Source organism: Felis catus, chromosome A1, assembly GCF_018350175.1.
Source record: "Felis catus isolate Fca126 chromosome A1, F.catus_Fca126_mat1.0, whole genome shotgun sequence".
NCBI classification, from domain to species: domain Eukaryota; kingdom Metazoa; phylum Chordata; class Mammalia; order Carnivora; family Felidae; genus Felis; species Felis catus.
The window spans coordinates 156,025,948-156,053,617 of record NC_058368.1 but is presented as its reverse complement, the minus strand read 5'-3'; the positions used below and the strand labels follow the sequence as shown (position 1 = coordinate 156,053,617).

Sequence of the window (27,670 nt, the reverse complement as noted above, 5' to 3'; positions counted from 1 at the left end):
TAAATTCCTCAAGGGTAATGTTGGTCTCTTCTGTGTATTGTATATACTTCACAGCACCGCGTGATTAGATATTCCACAAATACTAATTGCAGCTAAAAGGAATTTGCCTTCTCTGTTAACCCAGTAGGGTTTCCTTTGGTTAGAAATAAGGCATTTAGTGTTTACATCTGAATTCTTGTTTTCTCCCCGCAGTTACACTGTAGTACCAAATCTGCATGACCAATTAACAGTTAGGTCAAGTCATATGAAATCACTGATAATCAACCGTTTTTTTGACCTAGAAAATGGCGATTTCAGCAGCTCATAGCATCCTGAAACTGCAGGTTTATTTAAGAAAGTAATGCAGAAATCTTACAAGCTTCTTTGTAACTCTTGCAGCATTTATTTAACAGAGAGAAAACCACGTAGCACAGGTCTGTTCATTAGTGCAGCACGCTGAGCTGGGCTGTCAGGCCTGCACCCATGGGCCTCCTTAGAGGTGAATCCGCATTGCAGCAAAGCCTTTCTGCCAGTCAGCAACTACCCCTACCCCAGTAATGGTGTCTACAGCTACACACCCACTTTCTCCTACATTCTACATGATAGCAAGTGGTGAGTTTGCCAGAGTTACTGTGGGACTGGCCCCAGAACGTGCCTCTGTTCAGAGCTGCAACAGGTTCTAGAGCTTTGGCCTAGGGCTTAGTCACTAATCACCCTTCCTCTAGGCAAATCTATTTACATTTGATGATGGCCCTGATGATTTACCCAATGATGACTAAGTACAACAACATGATGGGGTCATGTGACAGAATCTGGTCAGCCGGGGTTTATTTCATAGCAGGATTTTTCTGATCAGGATAAAGAAGTGATTTCACAATTATAGCTGATGAATTTTCAAAACAATCTTCTGTAGGAGGGTCTTTTGTTGTCGGCTTCTTAACGTTTCTTTGGGAAGGGTGATTGATTTTAAAAGATCGTTATCAAACTGCTTCTTATCTGGTAATCTTTGGCATTTTAGCAAAACGCTAAAATTCATCAGTTTACCGTTCTTCCACTTGTATGTTGCATTTCTTCCATTTTATTGCTTTCTTTGGTTTTTCAAAATCTTCTATACTTGGATCCACACTTTGAACATTTTGAACCTATCGACACATTTTTTTTTGAGTCAGTAGCGGGATCATAAAATAGGTTCTTAGTAACTTAGCCAAAATGAAAAATTCTTGAGTTTCAGTCTTACCTCAAAAATATTTCTTAAATATATTCATTTATCTCCCTTTATATTTTCCCAGTAACTGTCCATGGCCTTCTACTGAAAGATAACTACATCTTATCTACTCATCTCCAGAGCCCTGAAATAGAAGCATGTTTTGATTTTTTTTTTCTTATACACAAGCTACACAAGACCTCCAAATACAAAGTGAAAAAATAAATCTAACCCTTTGGTTATTGTAATCTCTATAGCTTTTTTTTTCTCCCGAATTTGACACTGGCACTGGAAATAGTCCTTGAATGAACGAATGTTCTCAAGGAATTTATGGTCTAATGATGGAATCAGACAAACAATGATAGCAAAATAAGATGTGCTCTGATAAGGGGAGATACAAGTATATACAAATGCTCACAGAAGAGACATGTAATCTGATACTGGGGAGTCAGGGAAGGCCTCCTGGCATCCTAACTGAAATTAAACCTTATTTAAAAGTCTGCACATGTCTCTTTTCCCCCTAGATCCGCACAACCCTAAATAAAAGGCTGACATGCTACAAGATTACTTTGCACAGAGCGCCATACTCCTTCCTGGCTTCTACTCCTTTCAGTGTTCCTTTCTCAAAGAACTTGTTCTGTTCTCTGCTACAAAGGACTCATTTAAACCTTTCATGCTTCTTTATTAGCGACCAAAAGTTGCATGTTCTATGATTGATTACAGTGGGTGCATAAATATTGGGGAAGATAGTAAATAACATGCTAAACTTACTTGTTCCAAGACAACTTTGAGAGACAAAGTTCATTTAATCCAAAGGAGTGCCTCTCTAATGGTGGGAATTCAGCAGCTATGGCAGGTGAATGGAAGGTATTTTCTTTTTTAGTCAGGGTCCATTCAGAAGCTTCCCCCACATTCTACCAAGTAGGAAACTGCACAACATTTGCCACCATTTTCTCTCTCAAAGAACAAATCTTTTTACTTAATTATAAAAATGGGGAAAATGAAGAGGTGAGGAAAATAAAAAGATATAGGAGACAAGGGGGAAAATGAACCAGAGGAAATGCTCAAATTCCTTTCATACCGTATTTCAGCCACTTCCTGGAATAAATGACATCTTTATTCTACAGCCAGCCTTTCCCAATTGAGGTATTGTGACATTGTATGGAAGGAGCATGGATTGTGGTATCATAAAGTTTTAGGTTTGAATCTTGGTTTCACTACTTGCTAACTGTGTGACCTTGGGCAAGTCACTTAACCTCTCTGAGCCTCAGTTTTGCTCAGGTGCAAAAACATTAATATCTCACTCGCAGAGCAGTTATGGGGATTATGAGAAAACTAACATTTGCTATATGTACATGTTATGAAGTCATCATCAATATGGCAGAGTTCTAGAATAGTTAGGAATGAGGGGGACAGTTACTATAAAATTACTGTAAGATAAACAAAATAGTAAATATGGAACAGTTTTCAAGTTCAAGAGCCTTCCTATGGAGTTTCATTTACTTATTTACCATTTGTATCCCACGTGCCCCAGCCCTCCTCCCCAAAACCCAATTCAGGTGGGGGTGAATTAGAGAGCCTGAGGGAAGGAGTAGAGGGGGCTTGGTTTGCTAGAATAAGCTTGTCAGTGCTATTAGTCTTTAAAGAAAGAACATTTTTAACCTCTTTCACAACATGATAGAAATTGTTGTTCTGGGAATCTCACTTCTGAGACTAGACACCATGTACACAGGACAGAGAGAAGCTCTTGTCCACTTTGCCACTTAGGAAAATACTTGGCTGTACCTTTTCCTTCCAGGAGAAAAGGTAGCTCACTGTTATGATAACCTCATATTTTATTATACCATCAAAGCAATAAAATGCTCCTGAAAATTGTTCCCAGCATCTGTTTTTATATATATGGGAGAAAATCTCATTGTTGAGCTGAAATACCATTATTTTGACATTATTCACTCAGTTTCTCTAAAGCTTTGGCTTTCCAAACAGAAGACTGATTATAAATCTGTGTTGTGCAGAGTTGAGGTCACACTGGAACCTTTTTAAAAGACCAGATAACTGGGGAAGTTGCTGAGTCAGAACTTCTCAGCAGCCCTTCTAATAAGAGTTTAAAGAGGGAGCAGTAAAATATTCCCTGCTTCCCCTTCTCCCAAAAGCGAATGGTAAAAATTGTGGTTTCTCAAGACTTATTTTATACTCAGGGATGAATCCCTGAAGATAGAGCTTGTCCTTTACCACCGTATGTGATAAACTGGCGTTTCAGTCATATATTAGTCATATAAAATTTTAGATTGTTTCTGTCTCTATCCTGCCCATAGAGGTAGTTTAACCCCTGCATGCTAACTCTGACTCAGAGGTTCGATCGTCCCCTCAGAAGATGAAGATATCTGTAGCTAGAAGCAGACATGCCAGTAAATGGACTAGGTTGAACAATTTATACTGTCCTCACAAATTAGAAAGAAAGAAAGAAAGAAAGAAAGAAAGAAAGAAAGAAAGAAAGAAAGAAAGAAAGAAAGAAAGAAAGAGAAAAAGAAAATAAGGTTCAAATTGACTTTCTATCTAAACGTAGGAATTTGACACTTTATTGTGATTTCTCTACTCAAAAATACTGCTTAAAGCACGTTTTAGTTTTAAATCACTCATTTCTCAACTAAAGTCTGGATATACCCAACCAGAACAAGTGTTTGCTGAGGGAATTATTAAAAATTTGGAGGTAATTTCAGTTATGAGATTCATTTTGGCGTGATAATTGTGACTGCTCTAAAGGAAATTTTCATTAGATACCTTGCAAAACACTGCCTCATTATCTTGGAATACATTCCTAGAATGCAAAAAATGCAAAAAAAATCTAGAAATACATTTCTAGAATGCAAAAGAAGGCAAGTCATGTGTATGGTAGTTGCACTCCTCTGCATTTTATCCTTAATCGAGGGACTTTTTAGGCTTTGGCCTTCTATTTCCTTAAATGCGAGGGAGAAATGAGACCAGTGTTTCATTTGAAAGGTAATTTCTGATGTTAATCAGCTTTGAATAACTAGTAAGTTATGGCTTCTACACGTTTCGTGACAAAGCACTTAGTTCTAAGTTTAAAAATACTGTATGCTACTCTTAAAAATTAGTTTTGTAAAGATGTTAAATGTATGCATAAGCATCCAGCATAAACATGTAGACAGTCATGATTGTATCAATATGTATATAAATGAGGATACACGGTAAATACTGTTAATATGGTTTGATATTAATTGGAAGGGTTAAGTATCTACAATGGATTCCCTATTATTTCTCAGGTACTTTATATTATTTATCTCCTATATTCCTCATATCTTTTTTGTGAGCTAGGTATTAGTATTTTCATATTGAATGAAACTGAGGCTCAGAAAAGTGACTTGCCCAAGGTTACATGGCAAAACCAAGATTCATACCTTAACCTCTAATACTTTGAAGTCCACGCTTCTTCCGGAAAACATAGCGCTGCCATAATCAGGTAAGGCCAACTGTCGAATAAAGATGTCATTTATTCTAAGAAGTGGCAGAAATATAATTTGAAAGGAGGGAAAATTCTTTCTAGTACATAAAAACAGATTTGGCCAATAGCAAGGACAGTTGGCACACAAAGGGCATGGTCTTCATGACAGAACAGGAAGATTATCCGGAAAGCTTTGTGGATTAGCCAAGAAAAAGAGAAAGAGAGAGAGTTAGGAAACAAGAGAGATAGTGAAATATCTCTGGAGAGGAAAACACATAGCAAATGCTGCAAGACAATTTGTAATTAATAGTTAAATTGTGTGGTAAAACCTATAAATGCTTCAGAGATTTAGATGAGTGAGACAGAGAGAGAGAGAGAGAGAGAGAGATCTTTGAAGACTAAGTTAGTTGGAAAGTCTGTGGCAGAAGCAAGCTTCTTAAACTTAGAAATATGGAAGATGGATGGCCATAGGGTGGATGTTTCCAGATGTGAGGGGTGGGGAAGGGAGTGATCAACATGAGAGAAGATACACGGCCAGGAAGATTGGCCTTTTTGAGAGTTTATGGACCCAGGAGGACAATAACTGAACTGTTAGAGGATAAATGATGCATCTTAGGGAGAAAATGAGGGATAACATTTCAGAGGAGAGAAGATGATTAGGAAGCACTCTCAAAGCTAGAAAAGAGGGGTCAGTGTCCCAGTAGAGGGAGCATAAGACTCACCCCCTGTTTGGAGAGTGATATAATTTGGTAGTTTTTAGACAGTCTGGGAGATACATGACAGACTGGGTTTGGGAGAAGTGTTATTCAGGAAGCCTTTAAGAAGGATGAGACAGTAATTCGGGGAATTATACATTCATTTTGATGGTCCTCTCTCACCACCTAGAATTAGATCACGGAGCATTTTGAAACCCCTCTAGTGTAATGACAGGCTACACTTATGGAGGTCTTGCTATGGATCAGGCACTGCTAAGCCTTTTATTTTCAGCTGATCTTAACAACTATCTATGAAGTATAGAAACTTTAAACTGCCTGACTTTGCATTAAAAAAAAAAAAAAAAAAGAGCTAGTAAGGGCCAGGCTGCAAAGACACGCAGTATGACTCCAGAGTGACCAGCTCAGAATTGGATGTCCTGGTCCTCTACCTGGGACAGTAAGTAAATGTAGCTTTAAGACCTTCAAAAACACCCAAGGCAATTACAGTTGTTTTCTCTCGACATACAAATGTCACAACAAGTATTTTTCAGTCCTTACCGAATATAAGAATATAACAAGAACTTGAATGTTCACTGGCATTGTTCTAAGTATTTTCCATGCATTACCTCATTTAATCTCACACCCTATGGAGTAATAATCTGTCCGATTTTAGAGGAGAAACTGAGGCCTCATTTGGTTACATAACTTCCCACGGTCACATAGCTGGGAGGTGGCAGGAGTAGGAATTCTAGCATGTTGTGATAAAGGAGAGAGACAAATGCTCAAGAGACTCGAAGACATAAGAAATAACACATGGGTAAGGGAGTAGGAAAAATGTTCAAAGAGGTTGCCTTTGAACTGAGACATAAAGGGTGGGCAGGATGGCCAGAGGGCACTTCACGCTGAGGGCAGGCAGCCAGAGTGGGAGGTGTGTGGAAAAGACTTGAGGCAGAGAGACTACCTGTATTAGGCCCTCACAGAACTGTGGAATCAATGAACTGGTACATGCATGAACGTATGAAGGACTCGGCAGGGACTGCACAAGCATGGTGACAGTCATAATTGAAGAGAAAATAACAGACATTGTAAAGGCAGACCGTGTAGGGCTTAGCAACTGATGGGGGATTTTGGTAAAAGGGAACCAGTGGGAGAGAATGTCTAGACTTGGACAAACTGGATCTGAGATGGCAGGCATATATTTTTGAAGAGTTCCTCAAAGAATGGGAAATGACATGTAGAAAAAAGTTCATGATATACACCTGTCAATTAACTTAGTTGCTAGCCATGCAAAATTTTGTACGATGCTACTTTTCTGTAGTAGGGAGTTACTTACTTATGTATTGAGAGTGAGAGTGAGAGAGAGCAAGAGGAGACACATACAAGGGAGAGAGGGGCGAAGGGAGAGGAAGTGCGAGAGAATCCCAAGCAGTCTTCACACTCAATGCAGAGCCCGTCACAGGGCTCAGTCTAATGACTTTGGGCTCATGACCTGAGCCAGAATCAAGAGTTGGATGCTGAATCTGAGCCACCGAGGTGGCCCAGCAGTTACTTATTTAAAAAGAAAAGAAGGACGAGAGTGACAAAGTAAAACTGTAAATCGACTAGCAACAAAAATGCTGCCTCATTTCAAGAGAAGGTTCAGTGTTTGCACATGTTCAGTAGCTGCCTTCATGAAGTCATTTTGGGATTATATACCAGCGGATGAGATTTAGCAACGATGAATCAGGCCAATGCACAACAGGCCAATGTGCATTTCCCTTAAATGCTGAAGTTCTGGGAAAGTGATTTACATTGAGGAGAAATTTGAGGTCATGTTCTGGGAATGTGAGACCAAAATTTCCAGTCTGTCAAAGTCTTTAGAGAACTGTGACAGTTGTGCTTAGAATGTAATTGTTACCGCGGCCTCTTTTGAACTCCCCAACTATAGGAAGGGTTTTGGTTTTTAAATGCTTGAAATTATTCTTTACACCGTCTTTTGGCAAAACAAACAAAAGATGATTATTTCATTCAAAAATAATGTATTCATTCATCAAGTGGATGAATTTTCTAGCAGGTAGCTCACCTTAGATACCTCACCATCCCACAGTGTAAGTAAGAACCGTGTCCACAAAAGCTGGGGTGCAGATGTCTGGGAAAATAAGAACAAGTGGGAGCTTTTGGCAAAGTGAAGCTATCAGTTGATACAGATTGGGGGTTTTGATCCTGTCACAATGTGACGGCTTCAGATGTTAATGATGACTGTGTAAAACAGTCCAGTATAGAAGCATCTAAGATAAAATTCTTGTAAATTTTTGGCCAGGAACCTAAAACTTGCTTCAGTCGGCGGCTGCCTTTTTTGTGCCAAATAAGAAGGCACTTTGCTGGCTCTTTTTTTATAGAAGGGCCAAATGAGATAGATTGGAAATATGTACTTTGAACAGCTAGGCAGAGTCTCGGGAAGTTTGCCAAACAAGATTTCCAAATAAAATGTTTGGGAAAGAAAACAGGGATGGACTTTGCAGATGCTGGATGGGTTCCACCAGCCATCTGTGCAAAGAGTTACTTAGTATCACATGAGCTGAGAGCTATGAAGTGGCACAAAACTATCAGCAATAACTTCATTGTTAAATGGGTTCATTTATTTACCAGGCAGGCCTCTCTACCAAGATAAAGTATCTGCATTTCCTTGAGAAACAATAATGATGACCAAAATTATTTAAATGTAAAGGAATTCCAGCAATGGAACTATTACCTCAGTGCTAATGCATTAGCAGTCAAAGAAGGCAGATTAATTTACTTACGGTGAGCTAAGTGCATTCTTGGCTCGCAAAGGGGAATCATTTGCTCACTTAAGCCAGAGATCCCATTTTTGACGGCAAATGTCACTGCCTGGATTTCCCTTTGACAGTCTGGCAACCCCGCACCCCTGTTATAGTATCCATTTATTTGTCTTATTTTCAGCCAGATTAATCCATTCTGTTTTGACAAGAAGACTGATGGGTAATTGATAACTGTGATAGACACAAACAGAAGAGTTGGATGCTGAATAATTCAGCACTTTTCAGTATCAATAAGAGAACAGGTTGAAGAATTTGTGTCTCTATTTACACTTAAACTAAACTAAGTCAGCCCAGACATTTATGCTGCCAGTCTATCAGAAAACCAAACAGTGTACATTCGGTTTCCACCCGACAAAATGTTTTATAAGCTTGTAACAATATGTGTGAAGCTGCCAGAATAATAAATAGGTACAGCAGCCCATGCATGCTAATGTTATGTTGTAAGCAGTTTTGTTGACAAGTGCTAATACTTCTTTCATACTATCATCAAAAGCAGCTAATACAACAGCCATTATTTGCTGGCTTTCCAAGCAAGACATGATGGATTGTGACCTTAATATGGGTTAGCCGAGTTTTGAAAGTTAAACAACTTGCAATAAATCATAGAATTATTACAATGCAGTTTAATTGGTTAAGGACTGTTTATTTCCTAAACAGGGTGAAAAATTTCTGTTTCGGCACTTTTAATTTGCAAAGTGCATTTTCATTATGAATGGCAGTTTAATATTCTGCTCTTTTGTCATGCAAAATATGCAACACGCAGGCAATCTATTAATTGGACAAAAATGCATTGCAAGCGTAAATTATCCTTTATATCATCACTTGTGAGCTTTTACATCTATTAAATGTGTTAAATGGAACATAGTTAAAGACTGTACAAGTTGTAGGCTACTTCTGAAATTTAAGTGAAGCTTCAAGATGATTTTAATGACCTTTATTTTTGGCAAAATACAGTCATTAAGTAATTGTAAATATAAAGGGCAATTTAAAGAGTTACTGTTTCCTTAAGGCATAGGTGCCTATGTTTTATTGATTCAGCAGGAAACAGACAATAGCACTGGTTCATATTGATATGTCTTGAGAAATGGAATCCACCCTCATGTATTTACTTCTTTCTTTGCTATAGTAGAATTTCTGAGCAGAAATTTCCATTTCTGGAAATGTGTGGAAAAAGGTGAGGAAGGCGGTAGTGATTTGATACTGAAGCACAGCTCAGCATAACTGAATAGCCGCCTCCATATGCTTTGGTTCAATGATGTGCCTTTGCATGGGGCTATTTAGAGCACAGAAACAGTAACAAAATACTTTGTACTAGGAATGTTGATATGACATATGCTTGATTTTAAGAATGCCAGATCTCTCAATGTGTTCCTGTAAGACTGCCTTCAAGTGCATGCAACCTATTCATTTACACACAGCTCTGAGCCCATTTCTCATATTTATTAACACCTGGATAGGCCTTCCCAAAATGCAAAGCTTCCACTGACTTCAAACATTACCCATAGGTTGGCCCAGCTGAAGCAGGGTGACTTTTGTGCCTTCATGTCAAGTCTCCTTCAAAGATGTCGATTGTCTGCAATACAAACAAGTTGAAAGTACACTTTGGGATAGGCGTTCTATTAGTTTTTCCTAGCGTAAGAACGTGTGAAGGTGAGAATGTGCATTCTGTTGTTTTAAAAGAAAAGCTAAAGAACATTTTTTTTTCCATTTAAATCATTCACAAAAGCAGTACATTAAAACAAACTGTCCGAGACTTAAATGGCGAAGAAGGCAGAAACCAAAAGTTGTGCAAATTGAGAAAAACTGTTGATCTTTATTTAAGTTACATGGTAGCACTGTGGTGCTTCAGAGCGTTAGAAATTTCATTCTGAAAAAAAGGCAAATCTAGTTATGCAACTTTAATCTTAAACTAATGTTGATCATTTCCCCTCCCATTTAAAAAATGCCACGCTTCCCTCAAGCTATGCAGTGTCTCTGCATTGAAAAAACAGATGGGGAAAAGGGAGCCAGGGAGGCAAAGAGAGGGGGAGAAAGAGAGAGAGAGGTAAGGAGAGAGGGTGAGGAGAGTGTCACAGAGACTGTTGCTATGTTATGCTGATTGTACTTTTTGCCATCGCTCCTGATGAAATGCTAAGGCAAGACTATACTGCTCAGTGAGCAATAGGTAATTATTTGTATTCGATTTCATTAAGTATCACAAAATATTAATTTTAGTAATGATTTAATGTTTTAACTTTATTTTCTGGTTTTGACAGATCAGAAAATTTAACAGAGGCATAGCCATCATTTAGAAAATATGGGTGAATATAACCCAAATTGTTACCTTAGGAAGCCATAGGAAGTTGCACTGATTACACTACTTCTTGGGGGGCACTTTTCAAAGTCATAAGGAAATGGACAAAATCTGCATCCTGCGTAAGGATTAGAAGATTTCCTGAAAGCTCAGCTACATAAACTGCAAGTACAGAACTATAAACTTTAACATTTTGTTAATATGCTCTTTTTCAATGACCACTTTCAACTGGCTTTTGACCATATTTTTTAGGAAAATTTGAAATGCATAGTGCAGTTGAGATAATTTTATAATAAATAACCCATATACAGAATCACTTTGATTCTGCCATTTTACTCTACTCGACTTTTCACATTCTGTTTTACTAGAATGAGTACTTTATATAATAGGGCTCCATCAACAGTTACTAACCTATGTTATGTACCTATCGGGTGTAACGCATCTGACTAAGTGCTATGGAGAGCACAAAGGAGTCTTACGATACAGAGGCCAAGATATGGAGTCTATCGAAGAGCATTTGGTAAAATTATGTGCTACACACCTAAATTGGAATAATACAAGATTACATATATGTAAAAGCCAAGTGAGTAAAAGAGGAGGTTCCAGGAAGTCCAGAGGGAGGAATGTTTAGGAGGGCTCCCTGGATTCTATCTCCACAGTATTCATATGTGAGCAACCGGAGTGACCATTTAAAAAGTAATTCAGATCCTGTCATACCCCCTGCTTAAAATCCCTCCATGATTTCCGGCATGCTTAAAAAAACTGTAGCCTCCATGTGACCTGGCTACCCTCCCACCCTTGGGCCTCTCTTTTCACTGCCCATGTCCTTTTTTTGCTAGCCTTCTTTTCCTCAAACACATCAAGCTTGCACGCCCATCGCAGCCCCTCACAGCTGACCCCTTCCCATGATTCAGGTCTTAGGCCAGACATCCCTAATGAAAGGTCTCCTCTGTCCAGAGAAAACCACCCATACACCTACAACCACCTGCCCAAAGTCAACAAATATGTGGTGAAGGAGGAGACCCGTCTAGCTTGTTGTAGTACAATGGAAAATGAGTTTATAAAGTTTGTGTATGGGTGCCTGGGTGGCTCATTCTGTTAAGCGTCCAACTCGTGAATTCAGCTCAGGTCACGATCCCAGGGTTGTGGGATCAAACCCCACATTAGGCTCTGTGCTGAGCATAGGGCCTGCTTAAGATCTCTCTCTCTCTCTCTCTCTCTCTGCCTCACTCACTCACTCACTCATTCTCTCTGCCCTTTTTCTACCCCTGTCACACATTCCCTTTCTCTAAAAAAAATAAAATATAAAATACAGTTTGTGTGAAAGATTACTGGAGGGATATATGAATGAAATTAGCAGTAAACTAGGAAAGAAGAGTCAAAAAATGAAAAGGAAGTATAAATTGGACTGATGAACATAAATATGTGGATGCAAAAGCAAGAATCTAAGAGAATCCAAGGTACTCAAGTTTAGAAACTAGAAGGAAAAGAACCTCCAGAGGAAAAGGCCAATAGTGATAAAAGACTCTTCTCAGACTATTTATCATACAACATTTGTACGTATACAGGCAAGAGAGAAATGAATTACTCAGAAGTTTATTTTAGTACTGGAAACACTCAGGAAAATTTTACAGACCTACCTAAAACTTTTTGCTACAGTGAAAACAGTAACATAAATGGGATCAGAGAAAAACCTCAAACTACTCTTTCCCCTGAGTGACTATAGTAGTAACTATATTAGTTATTTGCAAGTCTCATGTAATTATTTGACCATTGAAACCTGAATTTAGAAATACACAAAAGATTGGCAATAAGAAAATGTCAACGAGTGTGGCAACAGCTGGTGATGGGTCAGAAGCATCTGAGATTATATACAGATAGTCCCCAATTTATGACAGTTTTACTTAATGATATTTTGGCTTTCACGATGGCGCAAAAGCAAAATGCATGTAGTAGAAATCATGCTTGGAATTTTGATCTTTTCCCCAGATAGTGATATATGGGGTGCAACACTCCTTCCTGATGCTGGGCAGCGGGCCTCAGCTCCCAGTCACTGACAGGGACCATGAGGGTAAACAATTTGTAAATAAACAGTGTGTAAAACCGCTCTGAACCCACACAGCCATTTTATTTTTGACTTTGAGTGTACTGCTCAATATATTATATGAGATATGCAACCCTTTATTACAAAATAGCCTTTCTGTTAGATGATCTTGCCCAACTGTAGGTTAATGTAAGTGTTCTGAGCACATTTAAGGTAGGCTAGGCTAAGCTATGATGTTCAGTAGGTTAGGTGCACTGAATGCATTTTCAATTTACAATATTTTCCACTTAAGATGGGTTTATGGGTTTATTGGGATATAACCCCACCTTAAGTGATGCCAGGTCATTCCAATAGGAATGTCCTGAATGTTTGCAATGTATGGAACTTTCAGAGTCTTTGATCACATAGATGACATCTGTATTAGGCAGTGTTTCTTTCAACCCTGACTCCGTTCTTAATGGTACAGTTTTTTTGTTTTTTTTTTTTTTTTTTTTTCCTTTAGTGAGTTTACCACACCAGGAGCACATCTACAGGTTAAAGACTCATGCAAGATTTTTCAATGGTTTTCAGTTAATTAAAGTACACCTATGGATTTTCAACCTTGAATACTTCATATATTTAACTTGGAATGGCTTTTGTATATATGTGGAATTCGTTTTCTCACAATAACCTACGAGCTAGACAGTGCCCTTATATACAGATGAAGAAAGTGAGCCTCAGTGATTTTCTTTCCTCAAGTTCTTAGTACAGCCTAGTAAATAGTAGCTATTGCTTTGGTTTCTTGAGAGCTGAGACAGAGCATTATCACTGCAGCAAATTATTGAAATCCTCATATGGCTCACCACCTTTGCTGGCTGCAACCCCTCCTTCCACAACCCATGCAATATTTCATCAGCCCTGTAAGTATCATGAAAAATTATATTCAGTCTTGGGGCAAGTAAGATACTTTTTTTTTTAATAGATCTTTCAAAAAATGTTACCAGCATGCTGACATCTTCATAAAAATTAGGGATCCTTGAGGTGTCAAATTGACTAACGCACAAACACTTGAAGAGGCTCAATATCCAGGAATGAGAGACAAACTTAAATACCTATCTTGTGTTTTCGTAGGTGTGACCTATTCCCTTGAAAAGGCCATTTCAATCTCAAATTTCCATTACTGTTTATCATCCAAAAATATTGTTCAGTAATGCCTCATCGCTATACAAGAGTTGTGCCAATATTTCTCAGGCAGCCTTGTCAATTTGAGTTATAGTACATGCTACTTAGATACAGTAGAAATAAGTTTAAAGTGCTGAAGACATTGGATCTTTTCAAAGCTGTTCTTAAATGCTATGAAAGAGGATAATCATAACATGCTAATTTGTAAATTCCCTATTCTTATGTTCCTTGTTCTTGTCTCTTCTGTGGCCTTAGGCAGAATTCTGTCATTTATCAAAATCACGTCTATGTTCAAAACCCCATTTTTCGGTATTGGAAATATACAATTTTGAAAGTAAAAATAATGTCATTTCCTATGCTGGTTTTTAGTCCATACCAGCCTTACCTACTACTTGTTACTATATTTAAAAAAAAAAAAATCATTACACCTTGATCCCTAACTACTCTACACAGAAAGGTGAATGAATTTAAGATATGGGAAAAAAAATTTTTTTTGAGTTATGCAAGGATCATGTCTAAAATAAGAAATAGATCAGGGCGCCTGGGTGGCTCAGTCGGTTAAGCATCCAACATCTGATTTCGGTTCAGGTGGTGATCTCACAGTTTCATAAGTTTGAGCCCTGTGTCCATCTCTGCACATTGACCATGTGAGAAGCCTGCTTTGGATTCTCTCTGTCTCCCTTTCTCTCTGCTCCTCCCCCGCTCACACTTTCTCTGTCTCTCTCAAAATGAATAAATAAACTTAAAAAAAAGTAAAAATAAGAAATAGATCTGTATGAATTGTTTTCATTGCAACCATGGAATCTGTCACAACTTTTTAGTATTGCAATTCCATTACTCTGTTCCCCAAGGATGGAAAGAGTGTGCTTTATTTTTTTGGAAAAATAAACGAACACCCTGAGTTGGTAAAAACATCAATTACAAGAATATCTACCCTAGAAGTCAAATTCATTTTGTTTATTATTGCAGGTTATTAAAAGGCTTCCAGGCATGCAGATAAAACCTGAAAAACAGTGGTTGAATCTATCATATCAAATTAAAATCTCTCCATAAACCCAAGTAATTGATGAGTTAGGGAATGCCACGCCACCTCAGAAGTCAATACAAGTAAGACTTTATTAAAACATAACTAAAATGAAGTTCCACAAGAATCCTCAATGGAAAGTGTTGTGCTTCAGGTTCAAATGTGGAGAGTTAAAATGCATCAGCTGACCTTAATTTCCTTAAAGTAACAAAGAAAGAAAAGAAGAATAATTCCATGCCCAACAACTGCAGCTACACTTGAGAAAGAAAACACAGCCTAGCAAAGGTATATGTGAAATACAACTGTATCTCAAGTTACGTAAGTCTCTGCTTTCATAGCAGAAAGTCCTACTGCTAAATTCCTTTGACCATTTGTCTGACACTTAAAGTTCCTTCTGAGGCCGGTACCTGCAATTCTACGTAGCTGCCATGAGTTGGTGATGCAGATCATTTTCGTTGTCTTTAGTGACTCTTAATTACCTATCGTATCATGAATTCTTTTCATGACGGTTCTCTATTTTTTCCCATGAAGCAACTCACATGTTCACTTACATAAAATTCAGAAGATGTGCTCAAATTTTGAAAATCAGGCTGTAGTCTTGATAAAATAGTATGATGGATACATACACTTGTAGCACTTTGGCTGTAACTCTTCCTGTTTTTAATCAGATAAATGAATGTTATCCCGTCTAAAAGCTGACGTTCTGCATTATCATGTTAAATGGCTACAAAATACATCATGAAGTGGATGCTCCAAATATGTGAATAATCTACAATTAAACATTTAGCTGGTCTCTAATATTTTATTTAAATCATGTCACGATAAAAATTCTTCGGAGCTTTGAACATTCATCCAGATCGGAATGATTATAGTATAACTACTTTTGACACATAAACCCAAAATACCAAAATTTAGCAACAGTTTCAAAGAGTTGAATAGCAAAGCAGTTTTCCAGATTAAAAAAAAAATTCTATTATTACCTTCATTCTGCTTTCTTGTATAGTTCAATGAACTATAGAAAACAAAGTAATACAAGTCAATTGATTGTTTTCATTATGTGCAAAAGAAAGTAAAATGTAGCAGCAGTTAAAGAAAAAACAAAATAATACAGATGGTTTTGTAAAAATTGTTTGAATAGCTTTTTAAAAGAAAAGGCCCTCTTAACAAACAGCATGCAGTCTTTGATACTTTCTTTCAAATATGGAAAATAAAGAATTACTTCTGCAAACACAAAAAGGGAGTTTTGCATTTATGGTGATGGACATTTGAGATCACATCACTATGCTGCCTGTGTAAACTTACTCTGGCATTTAGATGAGAAATGTGCTTCTGTGGAACCATTTCATTCAGCATAAAGATATATGTTGAGGCCCTCTTGTGAGCCACATACAGCACAGATTGATGTTTTGGCTTTTGTATGTTGAAGTCAACAAAAGTAACTGTGAACTCAGGCAACTCTCTAGAACATCCTCCTCCATGTGGTGACTGAGCAACCCAGGCCTCTTACATCTTTGAATCTACCATCTCAGCACATAGTCTCTTTTGTTGCCATGGCGATGAAAGAGTCCACTGGAGGGTCTCCTCCCATTGGCAGTTAAATGCTCTGACACATGGTAATCTGCTCATAGTCCATAGGCCAGAACTAGTTACATGGCTCCATCTGAACTGAAAAGGGACTCACGGACTATTTAGCAAGCATGACTGCCGTCATCACAGACATATAAGGTCACTTATCATCTAATTGTTTTGTTTTCCTAGTTTTTGTCATAGCCGTTATGAAAATCTGTACGTTCAAGAAAAGTTATGTAAAGTTAATTTTTATTATAACAGTTGAGCTGTATTCCCGTGGTGAGGGGGAAGCAAATAAAATAAGTTGCAAAGTTTTAGTGAAGATTAAGAACAAGATGGTAATCAGTCCTCATCAAAGTGCAAGTAGTTCTCTTTCCTCTAGCCACAATTTCAGCACTTCCCAGATAAATTTCTTGTCTTCTGCATCTCAGAAGTAGCTGCCATTTCTAAAGATTTTTTTTTAAAAATTTTTAACGTTTATTTTTGAGAGAGAGAGAGAACATGAGGGGGGAAGGAGCAGAAAGAGAGGGAGACACAGAATCCAAAGTAGGCTCCAAGCTCTGAGCTGTCAGCACAGAGCCTAATGTGGGGCTCAAACTCACTACCCGTGAGATCATGACCTGAGCCAAAGGTGGACACTCAACCGACTGAGCTACCCAGGCACCCCAAGATCTGTTTATCTTATGCTTACATTGATGCCTCTGTAACTTTACTATCTTTGTTTGAATCTAATAGAACTGTCCATGACCTACACAGTTGGTATGTTCAACTTTCTTCATTTTAATTATACAACTTGAGGGCTTAGTGCACTGAAGGTACTCAATGTATGTAGAAAATTTGACTAAGTAAAAAAAAGAAAAGAAAAAATGTAACTAAATATAGTGTATGTATATGAAAGCTATTGCCTAAGAAAAACTTAGGCAGAGGAGAACCTTACCCTCTTGGGAAAGATGGTTGGGATTCATACAATAATGAGACTAAACCAAAATGGAGAGTGAGATCATAGTGGGGTAATGGTCCAGATACAGGCAAAGCATGATTGTAGGGCCACCCTAGGAGATAACAGAGGGAAGGAGCTGCCTCTTGAGAAAGCAGGACCAAGGCAATACCAAGAAAGGAAGATTTAGCCAAATGAGAGTCTACAAAGAGGCATACATCTTCAAAGTACATCTTTAGACATCCAGGGTCCCAAGCTAACATGTTTACTGTTTGTCCTTACCCTTTTAAGTCTTATTGCTTTGCAACTCTTCTTTAAGGATACAGTATATCACTTACTCCAGTATAGTCAGTATAACCAGTCTTTACTAATTATCAAAAATATTGACAGTCATCACTTCATGGTTCAGTTGCCCTTCTCTAATTCACGTTAATTGAAGCAGGCAATCATGGAGCCTTTGCTGGTAGAGAAAGATTTTTATGCTATTTAAAGAAAAAAAAAACATTCCCTTCTGACAGAAATTTGCATTCTAATATTTTATTTGTACTTTTTTTTAATGTCATGACAAGAAATGGATTTGATTTTGAAGAGGAATCATTTTGAATAATTAACCATGAATTACTCTAATTAGCAGAAAATAATTATAGGTTGGACATAAGCTCTTTCAAAAGCAAAGGATAAAGTAAAAGATTATTGGAAAAATAATACCACCTGATAGATGTTGAGATGAATCCAAAAGAGCTTTTCTTTGAATCAGTCTTCAACTAAGGCATTTTAAATGCCTCCCATTAGAAAACATTCATATTCCTGCAAGACAAAAATTATTAGCAAGCATATGTTGTTGGTTAGAGAATCTTAAGTGTAATAATTAAAGAAGACATCTTTAATGCTTCCAGAAGAAGAAAATACAGTTTCACTTGTTCTTTTCAGAACACTTTCTGGATCAGAGACCTTAGATAGACTTAGCATATTTGTACACCGTATATGGAGTTTAACATATTCGTGTCCTTTGAAAAATGTCAAATGATCAGCATGGCAAGTTGCACTTGTCTCCTGACGAGGGATTGTGGAACAGGACATGTGGCAAACTGACGAGAAAAGGTAACACGTTCCGTTTACGATTGCGATCAGTTTATATGAAGGCCATCAGCAGGACCTATGTGAGAGCCCACGAAGGGGTGGAGTCCGCTCAAAGTACATTTTCAAGCTACTTTGTGAACTCAGGCAATACAGCACAGATATGGAATACAGCACAGATGTGGAACCCAGGAGACATATCCCAGATATGGCACCACAGATAACTAGCTAATCCCTGACTAACACTCTGACTTAAGCAAGTATCATATGTCGGTTTACCTGTGATTTTTACCAATACCATCCCTCTCACAGGATTGTAACATAGTGAAAATGAAATGTGAAATTAACTTTTCAAAGTTAGGAGCTACTATAATGACAAAAGATAGAGTGTTATTTGGTCGAAATCTAGTTTTCATATATTTGATGTTTACCAATCAAAACATATTGACACTTAGAAATGAGAAGTATCTGATGTATGGTTGAATAAAGCAGACTTATTTTTATATGAGCATCATATAGAAAAGTAAATAAAATGATGCCTTACTGCATTAAGACATGCTTTTACAACTGTTGAGAGCTAATTATGCAAGAGTGCATCTTTACAAAGTAAGCATATAGTGGCACAATCCGTGGTCACAAATGGTCTCTTGGCACATTTCACTGTGATCTTCTACATTATGTTCCAATTTAGACAATAACATTCTTGCTACTTAAATCCTTGCTATTTTAAAAAAAAATTCTTTTATTTCAGAGAGAGCATAATTAGGGGAGAGGGGCAGAGACAGAGAGAGAGAGAGAGAATCTTAAGCAGCTTCCACACAAAGCACAGAGCCCAACGTGGAGCTTGATCCCACAACCCTGGGATCATGGCCTAAGCCGAAATCAAGAGTTAGATGCTCAACCACCTGAGCCACCCAGGCACCCCAACCTTGTTTTTTTCTATATTTCTCTCCTGCCACCATCTAGATAGTTGTTTTCTTGGTTACTCAAAATAGTAAGTGGTACCAAGGCATATGCATAGAATAAACGGCTGTTCCCACCTGCTCAAAAAAAAAAAAAGTATAGCACCCTTCCATCCTTCCATTATATAATCTTCTCCTCTTTTCTTTCCCCCTTCTTAACTGAAATATTGAATGAAACATTATCTTTAGTGAAACACTGAGTGGAATGAAAAGACACTGTGTATTTGTTCCTTCAGTGATAGAAGGAATTTACCAGAAAATAGGGAGGTGGATGTCTCATTCCTTAGGGGCTACTTAGATTTTCCTTGAGATCTTAAAAGCTCTAGCAACCAAGGAACTGAGCTCTGACCTCTTGGTGACAGGATGGACTGGTTGGTGGCTAGAGAACGGGCAGAAGCTATAATGTTTTCCCCTTCCCTTGTCCACTGGGCCTTACTCCCTAATCTTCAGGAACCTCCTTCTCTTAGAATGTTCCCTCATCTGGCCTCTCTCACCTCAGACATAGCTAAGGGCCTTGATACATATAATGGCCATGACTGATTTCACACAAATAATCCTTACAGGTATGTTGGTGGGACCTTTACAGTCTGCATCTGTGAGGACATAGAAATGCATACCATTTATTCATAGTCAGTAAATGTCTGGTGGATTGGATGGGAGTGTCTCTCATGTGGCAGTTCCTAGGGGAGGCCAGGGATGAGGGCAGATTCCCAGTCCTGGCCAACTAAGTGGAGAAGTCACTCTTCATTCAAGCCCCTTTTGGAATTTTAGCAGGCTCTACCCCTTGGGCTAAAAGGGTGGGACCCTCAGGGTCACATCTGCTACTCTTTGGAAGAATAAGCATTATCAGCACCCTCTCTTGTTGGGATTAAAACCTAACACATGATTCTCTTGGAAGAGAGAAAATGAATAAGAATTATAATAATCTGGATTTATTTTTTTATTACAAAATTAGTGAAATAATTAAAACTAAGAGGCATGTATAACTTCACTCAAATGGGTGAATGGTTAGTGAGGAGTCTGAATTGTAGATCATCCTAACACATATTTGTTGCCAGGTAGAAGAATCTGCTTTAGCATTTAAAATAGATTAGTATTAACAGTTTTCATTCTCATGTTAAAATAGTTCTAAGACTTAGTGCAGTTTATCTTCTTAAATTGGCTTACCATGTACAGCAAATGTATAAAAGAACCAGATCAAATTATTTACTACAAATTATTTTATTTTATTGTTACTTATTAAAAAAATTTTTTAATGTTTATTTACTTTGGAGAGAGAGAGAGAGAGAGCACACATGAGGGAGAAAGGGAGGGGCAGAGACAGATGGAGACACAGAATCTGAACAGGCCCCAGGCTCTGAACTGTCAGCACAGAGCCAGATGTGGGGCTCGAACTCACAAAGAGTGAGATCATGACCCAGGTAGAAGGCAGACACTTAACTGACTGAGACACCCGGGCACCCCACAAATTATTTTAAAGGAGGAATTTTAAAAACAGCTTTACTAAGATATAATTGATGATTACATATGATAAAGTGTACAAATTAGTAAGTTTTGACATATGTATACACTTAACCCATCGCCAGAATCAAGATAATGAACATTTCCATTATCCTTCAGAGTTTCTCATCCCGCTTGATAATGCTTCCCACTCAGCCCTTCCCTATTCCCAAGCAACCAGTTTTATATGAATTGAATCATACAGTAATAGTCTTTTGTCTGTTTTTATTCAGCATAATTATTTTCAGATTTATCCATGTTGTTGCATGTTCATTTTTATTGCTTTATGGTTTTTTCTTTAGTTTTTTTTTTTAAGATTTATTTATTTCAGGAGAGGGATAGAGCAGAGGAGGGGCAAAGAGAGAGGGGAATAGAGAGAATCCCAATCAGGCTCCACAACATCAGCCCAGGGCCTGATGCAGGGCTCAGACTCATGAACCATGAGATCATGACCTGAGCCACCCAGATGCCCCCTTATTGCTTTATTGTTTCTTCATTCATCTGTTGGTGGACACTGGGGTTATTTTCAATTGTTGACTTTTACAAATAAACTGCCATGAACATTCATGTGAAAATAGAAATTCACATAGCTTATGATTTTTTTAAAGAAAACATTTTTTTCTTTATAGCTCATGACCTTAGCAAGGTAATATTTATAATCTGTTACCAATATATCATTACTACAAATTGTTTTTGCCTTAGGTTAACTGCATTAAATTAAAAAGTATTTACAGAGTATTTAGTATGTATAAAGCTTAGTGGTAGTCAGTATAAGAGCACAAAGATGGATAGGATATAAATATATAATGGGAATCCAAAGCTGAATAAAGTAAATATCATAAGAACAACAACAACAACAACAACAACAACAACAAAAATTTATGGGTCAGGGTCACATGAATAATATCCAGTTGAAAAATAAGAAAATAAGAACAGATAATTTGCTGGAGACTTTGAAGTGTGGGTAGGATTTTAGCATGTGATATTGGGAAGAAGTATGCAGTGGGAAGGAAGGAACATAATTAGGCTTAGAGGCAAGTTACATGGGGTAAATGCTTAAATGAAACACCCCAATTTAATCGATTTAATCGTAGCACATTATCAACTCTTATGGTATGTTGGCCGTCTCCCGTTTCCTCATACCTCTTCTGGAATGTCCAATTCTGCACTTTGGTTTAGTTCAACAGCCATTCCTTCAATGGCCACAGTGACAAGCATTGTGCCAAAGCAAGGGGATAAAAGAAGAGGTAAACACACTCTTTGTCCTCAGATCACTTACAATGGGGCAAATCCTTTCAAGTATTATGGTTACTAGAGATATGTTTGGAATGCTGTTGGATAGAGAGGAACACCTAGCTCAGTCTGTGGAGTCAGAAAAGGCGTTCCAAAAGCAGGATGGTTGGAACTCAGTCTAAGCTGACCAGTAGGCTTTAGGTAGAAAACAGAGGCAAAGGTGTTCAAGGCATAGGGGAGAAAAGCATGAACAAAAGCAAAAGTCATGACCCTACATTTGATTTTGGGAAACTATAGATAGTTCAAGATTGCAGAAGCATTCATTTGAATATGTGTGGTGTTCTTTTTATTTTTATTTTTCTATTTTTTACTTTGAGAGAGAGAGTGTGCACACGTGTGCACAAGTGGGGGAGGGGTAGAGAGAGAGAAGAATCTCAAGCAGGCTCCACTCTGTCAGCGGAGCCTGACGCAGGGCTCAATCCTATAAACTGTGAAATCATGACCAGAGCTGAAATCAAGAGTCTTCTGCTCAACCGACTGAACCACCGAGGTGCCCCCATTTGAGTGGTTTTTAAGGGGTATCATTACTGCTATGATCATTTTGGTTTTTTGCATGTCTGGCTTTTGATATGACTTTGGAGTTACTAATGGTGTTACGTTCCCAGAACGCCTACTTATTTATGTGAAGTGTTACACTGTTTTTATACACATGATTTAAACCAAACATTCTATAAATTCAATGTTTTCTGAATTTCACTACTTTGACTCAATGAACCCCATGCTTATATATTATTGGGTAATATGTTCAAATTGTAATAGAGTCCAATAAGACATTTGTAGAATTCCCACTTTCTTATTTTGATAAGAAAATCTGCTTTATAAGTGATTCTGATTACAAATCACACAACCCCCTTAGTATCATGTGTTTCGGGCCCATATCTGTTTTTATGTTCTCAATACTGACACCTTAAATCTCTATAATAGATTTATCTGTCCTTTTCTTTCTTTTTTTTTTTTAAACAAAACACTTATACCTGAATATATAAAAAGCAGAAGTGTTCCCCTATAGTTCTCTACCCTAATTCTCCATGTTTGAACTAAATTTAAAGAAAGTAAATTTAAGTCAAACTATCATTTTAAAATATAGGCTTATCTACACTATGGGTGTATATAACTAAATATGTTGTCCAATGGGCTGCTCATTCAGTGCATGACGATCCTGACAGGATTTCATTCACCACTTAGTTTTGTGAAAACTGCATCACTGCAGAAGTTCTGTCTTCATGATTTCTCATCTGTGGTGCTCTGCTCAGCTATAAAAGAGGCCACTGTGTGCAAAAGATGTGATACCAGACATCGCCGAGAACTGTACATTTGTCAAAGTGAAGCCCTTTATTCTCTTGCTAAGTTCTCTGATTATGCTGTTTACGTATATTTCCATTCTAAGACAATACAAAATGACGTATGCCATTTGAAATTGTCTAGACTCACCAAATAAAATGGAAAAGTAAATGTAAATAGTTAAGTTTGAAATGTTTCCTTCAGTTATCGAGATATTTTGAACTCTGAAATGCTTAAATAATTGCCTCATATTCAACTCTTACATGTATGTATGGTAAAAAAGGGAAAAATCTTTTGAAATGTTCATATTTTCCCCTTATGTCAACATTAATATGTCATAATATTTTTTGTTTTATGGGACTCATTTCTAGATGATGTAGAATTTTAAAGTGAAGATAATCACAATAATTAAGGAGTAAATGTGTAAATGAGGGCCCGATTTGAGTTATTTAATTAACATAAATTCATGGAAATTTGGCAACTGGAAGATTAAAATATAGATTTTAATCTAATCTGTTTCTGTACTTTTCAGTTCTCCTAAAATATAACCAAAGAAAGGGCAATAGTAGAGGATTAGAAATGTGTAAAAAAGAAAAAAAAAAACCAGCAAGCTATTTCCTGTTCTTTTGTGGCTGTCTCTGGCATAGGAAAGTTCTTAGAAAAAATTACTGTGAATCTATTCTTTGGAGGGGAGGAGAGGAGGTGGAGAAACATGGCTCACCTCTCCAAATGGAGCCCTAGTGGTGTTTATGCTAATCGGCTCAGGGCAGACAGAGTCCGCTAGTATGAATGGGAGCCTGGCAGGCCCGGCCCAGGGTCCTATAGCACCAGGCAGTCACTGCCTTTTACCTCCTGTTATCGCAAATGAATTGCTTTATTCCTCCTGACCAGTGTGAAAAGCCAAGTTTTTAAAAAAGCTTAAATGACAGCAACTAAACATACCTTCTATTCCAGCTGAATGGAACTGCCTCCCAGCAACATTTCTCTCAGCATGTCTTACACAAATGTTCCTCTTTGTCTATGCCCACTGCTACCCCTACCTTTTCATCCCAAGTCCCAGACTGAAGTTCCAGATTCAGGCCTAAATCCCTTCCGTTGAATGCCAGAGTGATCTTCCTTAAACACTGTTGTTATTACATTCTTACTTTGTTCTCTGTTTCCTACAGTTAGACAGAACCAATACCTATCTGGGGTCAAATCACCCAGCTGATGTGTAATTCTAAACTGATGGAATGATGTTAAGGTGATATGCTGGGGGTGCTGGACCAGCCTGAACAAAGCAAGTTGGGAGAGTCTTTTTCAATGGGATGAACTGAATTGTCTTCCCCAATACACCAAAATCACAATGAAGGAGCATATACTATGGGGTCAAGAGGAGGCAGTGAGATAATGAATGCTAGTTTGGATACTGAATCTGAGGTGCCAGGACTTTATCCTCATGGAAGTATGAATAGTTGCAAATATGGCTTTGGAGCTTATCAGGTGAGAGTCCTCAGGAATGCCTAGGGGTTTACCTGACAGAAGGTTATGAGATGGCCAAAGAAGGGTTTGTGGAGTTCAGAGAAGGGGTGGGGGTAGCGATAGGTGGAGGAGGAACTCCTGGGGATTGATCAGACAGGGAGGACAAACAGAAGAGAAGAAGTAAGAAAGCAATGAGGAGAGAGTTTCTTGAAAGAACAAGCATTAGTTAGTTCAAATGCCAGAGATTAAGATCAAAAGTGTTCACTGATTAGGTCATTGATTAGGCCAGGTAGATTACTGCGACTAGGAGAAAATGCATTGAGGTAAGGCCCACCCTTTTCAAGAAGCTTACTGGAGAAGGAAACGAGTCAAGGCATTAAAGTACTAGGAGATAAGGAAGGGGCTCATAAAAGGTAACTAACAAAGCAATAACTAGGTTGACATAATCAAATGGCTTTTAGAAAGATTAATCAGGGAAAATGGGAAGAGAGAAATAGAGAGAACAAGTACTTAGGCCAATGAGACTAGCAATAATAAAAATAGAAGGAATTTTAACTCATAAATCTTTCTTTCCATCTTTATCTCATATTTAGAGCCAGACAAAAACATATCTCTATAATCTCTGTCAATATTTCAGCTCATCAATTTTTTAAAAAATATCTGATTCTTCACAACCCCCACACTAAGTCTAAGGTCAAATCTTTGTTCTATGCTGTCTTCTGAACCCTTTCTCCCATTCCTCAATCAATGGTGTTTCCTGCACCCTGGTTTACTTCTTGCATTGATCTCTCCTCTCGCCTGTGTGAAATGTACCTGCTGGATGAAGACTTGTGCTCATGCACATGAGGTCTGTTTTCTTACTACTTTCATTAGCTTCTGCTCTCCTTTGGTAATACATTCAAATTTCCACTCGGCCCTTATCTCTTATTGCCATTCGGATGCTTCTTTTCCATTTCCTTCACTGCCATTCCATCTTGCTTCCTGATTCCCTGAATATTTGTCACCCAATGCTTTCTGCAACCTAAAAAGTCATCTTTCTGAAGCTCTCACTTCTGTTCTCTCGTCCTTTGAAATTGTTTGCCTGTCGTATTTCCTTAATGAATTCCTCAATAGGAAAAGAGAAGCAAGTTAATGTCGTTTGAACGTTGTGATTTAGATTATCCTACTCTTAACCAAATTTGTATTTCATATATACAATTAACAATGTTTTAATGATTTTTCTTTGTCAGAACTCAGGCTAGGCCCGCAACAAACACAGGGAAAAAGTCTGAATGGAGATTATTATTTGATGTGTGTTCTAAAGCTCAATAGCTTGTCACAGTTGCTCATGTATTTACTGTTCTCTTTCCATTGAATTGAGGCATTTTAACTCCTAGAATGCAAAAATAATTCCTTGAGCCATTAGGATATCAGCCAGTGTTACATTTGCAAAGGAATGTAGGATGAAACGAAGTTTGATTAAGGCAAGATAAAGATAGCCAGGACCGGGCGAATTCCTCAAACGGCAAGCTCTGGGGCCCCAACAGTGGATGGCTTTGGGCAGCTAAGCTCAGCAAGAACACTCAGTTACTGATTTAGGAGAAGAGGCTGGAGGTGGGGAGAGTGATGCTAATTAGGAAAGGGTGTGGAAGTGAAACAAGGCCAAACAAAAACGAACTTCTCTTATATCAAAGGTTTGTTTAAATGAATAAAAGCCTATTTTGAAGGGTTTCCTTTTTATTATCTTGTTTTTATTTGATGGTTTAATTTCCATTTCTTTTCAAATATGTCCCCAATTACTTAATAAGAGAGAGAAGAGTCTAATCTGTGTAGAGCCCCTCTTTTCCATGCATCACATGAGCTGTAGAGAAAATTACAGGAGTCCTAGTTCATTTGTTCACTTATTCACTCATTTATGTATATACTCATCTATGCATTAAAAAATACTGAGAGTGTGGTATGTGCTCGGTACTTCAGCACTTTGTACAGAATGGTAAAGAAGACACAGTTCCTGTCCCTCCTGGGGTTTGTAGTATATAAAAACAAATAGAAAGGCAGTTACAGTCCAATATGATGTATGCCATCATCAGAGGACAGGTGCTGTCTGAAATACAGAGGAAGGAAATTCAATCCAAATTAGGAACAGCAGCAAGGACTTCACAATAAGAGCAACACTTTAGAATTCAGAGGATAGGAGTTGGCCAGGCAAAGCTGGAAGGAGGGTCAGACAAGTGAAGGCAAAAAAGCAAAGTAGTATTCCATTGCACAAAACAGCACCTGTGCCACTCAAGATGAGAAAGAACATTATACATTCACATGTGAAAATAGTTATCTATGCTGGAAATCAGAGTTGGTTAAGGTAAAAGATGAGTCTGGGTCCCCTCATAAAGCACTTTTGTGTGTTCTGCAAAGAATTTATCCTAAGGACTATGGAGAATCAAAAGTTTTAAATAGGCAAATGACTTAACCAAATTTCCTTTGTAGAGAATTAGTTCTAACTGAAAAGTGGAGATGGGTTTAGAGGGGGTGGGCAAAATAGGAGATAGTAAAACACCAACTTGCAAGTCAGTCTTGCAGTCATTCTCACCAGAGACAATGGTGTCCTAAATTAAATGAGTGGCACTGGGGATTAATTCAAAATATATTTAGTAGATAAAATAGGACTTGATGGTTTATCTGAAAAAAGCAAAATTATGATGCTCAAATGTCTCATTTGGTCACTGGATAAATGGTTCTGTCATTCACTGAGGTAGAGAGCACCAGAGAAAAAGCCTTTTGTGGGAAGAAACACCCAAGATGCCTAGCAAAACTTTCAGATAAAAAAATATGAAACTCACAGTCAGATAGAAACCAGAGTTATAGTTCTGGGAGGTCATGAGTAAGTATATATATATGGCAACACATTCTGGGGGAAATAAATGAGATCATC

The 27,670-nt window shown here is 37.8% G+C and overlaps 1 protein-coding gene and 1 long non-coding RNA gene across 9 annotated transcripts in view; one reads left to right on the top strand and one right to left on the bottom strand.

Moving 5' to 3' along the window:
- The window catches only part of KIAA0825 (uncharacterized protein KIAA0825 homolog), a 389,144-nt gene that overhangs the window by 295,474 nt on the left and 66,000 nt on the right, over window positions 1-27,670 (top strand). The gene's annotated exons all lie outside the window — the stretch shown is intronic.
- Window positions 791-27,670, bottom strand: part of LOC102900221 — a 55,231-nt gene continuing 28,351 nt past the window's right edge. For 2 of the 4 annotated variants that reach the window (XR_006587080.1, XR_006587083.1), the window contains 2 exons: window positions 17,900-17,995; window positions 791-9,733 (listed from right to left, as the gene is read on the bottom strand). This is a non-coding gene — a long non-coding RNA (uncharacterized LOC102900221). The remainder of the gene's footprint in view (window positions 9,734-17,899; window positions 17,996-27,670) is intronic. The other 2 variants (XR_006587085.1, XR_006587086.1) reach the window with 2 other exon arrangements.